Consider the following 6,007-nt stretch of genomic DNA (forward strand, 5'->3'; position numbering starts at 1 on the left):
CTGTATCTGCAGAGCTGCCCGCACAGGCACCCATCCTCCCTCCGTCTCCCACATTCTCCTCTAGCTCTGGAACAGGACAGCTTAGGGGGAGGGGAGGAAGGATGTGGTCTGAGTTAAACAGAGTCCAGTTGGCGCCGGGCTGGCGAGGGAGGAATCCAGGGCGAGGAGAAGGCGAGCTGCAGAGAGGGGCAGGAGGGCTGTGGGCTGATCAGGGTTGAGACTGGATGTAGCTCACAGAAGCAAGAGCAGGGGTTCCCAGTTATTCTCCCCACGGGGGTGATGAGAAGAGTCTGTACAATAGCAGAGCCAGCTGTAGAGCACCTGCTCTCTGCCAGGCACACAAGCCCTGAGAGGCCCGTGTAATAGCCCAGGTCAACAGGAGAGGAAGTGGGGAATCAGAGGTCAAATTGTTTGCCCAAGGTCACAGGGTGAAGGTTGGGTCTGGGACTAAGTCTGACGCAGACCCCAGACCAGGCTTGTGGCCTTTGCCTTACACTCCTCCAGAGAGCAGGCCTCTGCTAGGCAGGGAAGCCTTGCAGAGCTGGGACTGACTCCCCGTTGTCATCAACTAAGGGGATCACAGGCATTTACCTGATAACCCTTACTCTTCCCACTATCCCAGTCAAGCAAACCCGTTCTCCTGCCCCATGTCAGTGTCTCCCTAGTCCAGTAATAACCCCTGTTGTTTCCCCTTGTTAGCCTGGCAAACCCAAAGCAGGTTGCTGCCCTCTGGCACAGTGCCTTTGCACATAGGCTGCTTTCCTCAGCTGCATTAGACTGGTCCAGCCTCTGTGCCTCTGCCTGGAATCATTCCTGATCCCACATACACACACCTTGGCCTCTGGTTAAACTCCTGCTCAGCCTTCGAGTCCCTGCTCAATGTCACCTCCTGGGTGAAGCCTCCCCTGATGCACCCCAGAGTCTGGGGTTGCCCCAGTGTCTGGCAATTCTTTTGTATGACACCCATCTGGCTCTGAGTTGACCTGACTGTGAGCAGTCAAGGTGGACAAGCACCTTGTCCACCACCAGGTTTCCTCTGTCTCATGTGGCACCTGCAGGGGCTTGGAAATGCTTTCAGGGATGAGTGAGTGAGTGCCTTGCTTTGCACGGTAGTAATTTTTCCTCTGTTTTCTCTCTCCTGCCCTGCTCCCCAACTCCCAGTCTCACTGTAGCCCCTGATGTACTACTGATTTTATTTATTATTTGTCTCCCTCACTAGAATGAAAGCTCACAAGGGCAGGGATTTGGCTCTGTTTTGTTTGCTGCTATATTGAGCACATAGTAGGTGCTCAACAAATGTTTTGAGTAACATCCCAAGTGCTCCTAGAAGGGAGGAGGTTTGTGTATCTGTTTCCCCTACAGAAAGGGGGCCCAGTAACGATCCTGTGAAGGGACAGATGGGCATGTGGCTCATCCCTGGGACACACTCCATTCCATTAGGGAGAGCCCCCCAGAAGAGCCTACCCCTGGACAGATGGCGGGACCTGCGGACTCCAAGCCAGCACTGCCCATAGGCCATGCCTGGGCTGGGGAGCAACAAGAGCTCAGCTCAGCTCAGGGAAGTGGGAGTATTGGTGCAGACAAGGAGCAAAGGTCCAGGCCACAGCTTAAAAGCCTCTCTGGGGTCCCCTTAGGGGTTCCTGGGGCCTGGAGACTCCTGGGCCCCAGGAAGAGAAGTTCATTGGCTGTACAGGTTGGAGTGAGTTTGCTGAAGACTTGGGATCCTGTCTTTCGCTTCTTCCACAGAGCCTGTGGCTTGAGATGAGAAGACATGAGGAGCCCTCTCAGTTATACAAGTAACAAACACCCACATAGCATTTACAGATTTGTAACAGTTAACTCACCTATGTGCCTTTTTCTTCTTTTTTTAAATTTCACCATCAAAAAATGACTTTATTCAGGAATAGTGAAGAATCGCAATCAGGACATGCAAGCTGCAGCAAAACCATAGGCAAGTCTATCTATGTACTTCTTTATTGTATCCTTTGAAGGCAGACTGGTAAATGTGTTTCCCAGAACACGAGCTGCCATAAAGTTATAGAACTTGAAGAGGGGCTTGTGAGAGCCCCGATTTATAGCTGGTCAGTGAGTAGCACAGGAGATAACCTAGGGCCTACAGCTGGTTTCAGGAGGGCAGCCTTGTGGGATGGGGCCCTTCACTTGTGGGATCCGATGCTAACTTCAGGTGGACGGTGTCTGGACTTCATGGAATCTTAGGACCCCAGCTGGTGCCTGAAGTGTTGGAGAATTGGTGGTTGTGAGCCAAGACCCCTGCACATTCAGTGTCAGAAGTATTTTGTGCGTAAAGAATGCAGGAGTTTTCCTGTTTAAGAGGCATAGATACAACTTGGCCAAAGTCACACAGCTTGGTCAGTGGTTGAACTGGCATTTGAACCTAAAGCCTGTGAAATAAAGAAAAACCGACCACCATGCTGGGGACCACTGAAAGATTTCCAAGGCCTGAATGTTAAAAGTCTTGTTAACTCTGAGAGTCTCAAAACAACTACCCCTGAAAATGTAAACTTTCTAACGCTAGCATAACATGTTCATTAAAACCAAGTTAAAAGCTAAACAAAATAGGTCTCACCACATCAGTTTTCCCTTGCTGTCTGGATTCCTGCTCAAGGACATAAGATAAGCTAGAATGTTTGCCCTTCCCCTTAATGCCCTTTGGTGCCCAGACATAGACTCCAATCCTTTAAGCACTGTACATTTTATGTTTGGGGAAAGCATCCCTTTTAAAATTGTCTTTCTTGCCTGTCTTGCCAAGGATATGAAAATCTTTGTATGACTTGGACTCCTTGAAAACATTTCTCCTATCTGTGGGAATTAAGGTTTCCTGGCTTATAAGTCTGTAGCCACCATCAAATACAAACTCCATCTTTATTTCAAGGTGATTTTAATGAATTTGTAATTGACAAGCTTTATCTCTAATCCATTATCTTCTGCTGGCCCCAGGGGTAAAGAGAAGTGGAGTGGACTTTGGGGATCCCGGTGGCCTCCCTCTCCCTTCTGCAATTCCACCACTGTATCTCTTGGATCCTCTGCCGCACGCTCAGTGCAGAGCCAGGCACTCAATCCCTGCATTTGACAAACAGGAAATGTTTGTCAAATGACCGTGTTGTAACTCTCCCTCCTGACCTGGGATCCGCCTGTGAGGAGGCGCCAGGGCAGGCATTTCCTCTATTACTGCCTCTCCTCTTGGGGCTGGGCTCTTCCCGGAACCTTTGCTTTGAGGTCTGTCCAGTCTATGCTGTGCAAAGCAGTGGTGTGTCTGCCCCCCTGGATACAAAACAGGTTTCAGGGGCGCCCAGGGGTCTTCATGAGCCAAGGTGCTCTGTTCAAAACCACTCCTGGCTGCTGCTTAAAGCATACCCTTCAGGACCCTGCTTGTCAATCGGTACCCACTGGCCCCACTTGGCCCCACTGTCAGTCAGTACCAGTGGTCATTCCCTGATGGTCAGTCTCCTGAACTCTCTGGTTCTTTCCTTCCTCTGCTCATGTTCTGAAGAACTGATTGAGAACTTATGGGGCTTTCAGAGGCAGACCCCAGGCCTTGGTCGCAGGATGTTTCCCTGGTTGCTCAGCCTCTGCAGAAAATGCGAGCCGGTCCTTACCTGGGACTGCCCTCCTCCCTGTCCATTCCCTGCCCCTCAGCCCAGTTCCTGGCCTCATTTGGCTTTCTGGGCTTTACCGTCTGACCTGATGAGGGGCCATTTCACTGCCATACCCACATTTCCAGCCTCAGAACAAGTGATGGGAGCATGTTTGGTTTAACCCAATGAACGTGGAGAAGGCATTTGGTACCATGCTGGCCATTTTGGCCTTAATAATAGTGGGTCACTCCTCCTTTTTGGATGTCAACTTCCTCAGCTGACCAGTAAAGAGTTTGAATGAAGCAAGATGTCCTGCCTTTGGGCTCCCATAACATCCTAAGATTTTTTCACCCTTGTCCTAGCTCCACTGTGTGCAAGGTCTGTTAGCACTGTGTGCCTCAGATTCCCCATCTCTAAATTGGGACAGGGCCTCTCTGAGGCCTCAGTCAGCTCATTGAAAGTGCTAAGAACAGTGCTGGATCTAACGAGTGCTCAGATCTGTCTCTGTTTGGCTTGCCTGCTGGGCATTGGATGCTAGAAGGCAACCTTGCTCTGCACCGTGTTGCCATTGCCCAGCTGTAGGCCTAGAACACAGAAGATGCTTGGGGCAGTGGAGGGGGGGCATTTGATGGAGGGATGAAGGGCAAAGCTACTGTTTGCAGCCTCCAGGGCCTGTGAGCTCCTTGCCTGGAATTCACTGCCAGTTTCTGCTCACCCACGAGCCTGCTGTCTGTTTTCCCAGCCCTCGGTTTGGCCTGGCAGCTCCCCCAAGCCCTGGGCTCTGGGGACTCTACCTGGGAGTGTACATTGCACAGGGCTGCAGATCTGCTGTACATGCTAAAGCTGAGGCTCAGGCCTTCATCTCCACTATACTGGGCCCAGCCCTCAGCCCAAGGCTGGCCAAGGGGAAACGCAGGCCCCCAAGCTGTGCTGGCTGTGCAGGTGGCAGCTCTCCGCAGCCTGGGGCTGGACCTCAGGCTCTGTTTGCTTCCTGCCCCCTGCTGGTGCTGGACAATTGTGATCGGGCTTTGGTCTGCTGTCCCACTGCTGGTGTTTCTTGTTGACTGCAGGCCTCTGCAGTACCTGTTTCTTCTCCTTGGAGGTGTCTTCTCCCCTTTAGGGCTTTCTTGACTCCCTTGCTTGTTTTCTGGGTCCTGATGGTGGGTGGTCAGTGGTGGGTGGGTGGGAGGGTGCTCTAGGGCCTTGGGTTACCTGGTCTTGCTCCTTGATTTTTACTGATGAAGACACAGATCTAGAGGAGAGGTGACTTACCTGGGTCTGCACGCCAAGTTAGTGACAAAGTCCGGGTCTCCTGGCTCCTGCTGTGTGCAGTACACAGTGTGTGACCACATGGCTCTGTAGGCTTCCGTGGGGTAGGCTGGAGCAGTCACAGGGCATTTCTTAGAGAAGGTGAATTTGTGTTAGGTCTTCGAGATGGGTAAGGTTTGACTGCAGGGTGGTGAGGGGCTTTTTGAGGAGAGCCTCAGGCATTCCTGAGGGGAAAGGGAGATGGGCCGCAGGCCAGCTCAGGGGGGCCTTCCCAGCTTCCTCCCAGGCCAGTGACCTCTCCCAGAGCCTGGGTCCTCCCCATAAAAGGAGGAAAACCACACCTGCTTTATAAAGGTAATTTTAATGATCGAGTATTAATCATAGTTGACATTTATTAGGTGTTCACCATGTGCCAGTGGGCCAAGTGAGCACCTGACATGTATCAGCTTGTGTAATCCTTACAGCAAACCCATGCCTGACCCCAGAGCAAGTTGTCTAAGTAAATGTTTTAAAGCACATAATATATAGTCACTTAGCGTAATTCCAGGCGCGTAACACCCACTTTTTTGTTTGCAGCAACAGTGACAAGAAATTCTAATGACAATATTTGGTTAACTACTGTGACCCCATTTTCTTGTCTCTCCCACTCCAGAGCAGCCCACTGAATCCCCTTCTGGAAGCAGCCCCCCTGAGATCTTTCTCCTCCGGGAAGACTTCTTCCCGGACCAGTGGGAAACATGGCTTTGCATGGCCTTTCTCCCTGAACCTCTGTCCCATCGTGTGGCTCTCAGGGATTCAGTGTGGATCTGCGTCCCTGTCCTGCAGCCTGAGGGATCCCACAGTTTCCTTAGTTCAGGGGGTGAAGGCAGAGCTGGCACATCAGGGGGAAGGGGTGGCAGTGTGAACACAGCAGGCCCCTCCTGCTTGACACACCTCCTGAAGTCTCTCCTGGGCCTGTTCTCTCCTCTCCCTGATGGAGAAACTGAGGCTCCACACAATTAGTCTCTTGCTCAGGGTCATGTCACAACTGTGAACAGGTCCTCCAGACCAAGAGGAGGGTGGGTGGTCCCCAGCCCATGTGTCCAGGGCAGCAGCACAAATCAGACACCGGGCACAGGGCTTTTCTTTTCATTTTTATTTTA

The sequence above is a fragment of the Manis pentadactyla genome, chromosome 16 (genome assembly GCF_030020395.1).
Source record: "Manis pentadactyla isolate mManPen7 chromosome 16, mManPen7.hap1, whole genome shotgun sequence".
NCBI lineage: Eukaryota > Metazoa > Chordata > Mammalia > Pholidota > Manidae > Manis > Manis pentadactyla.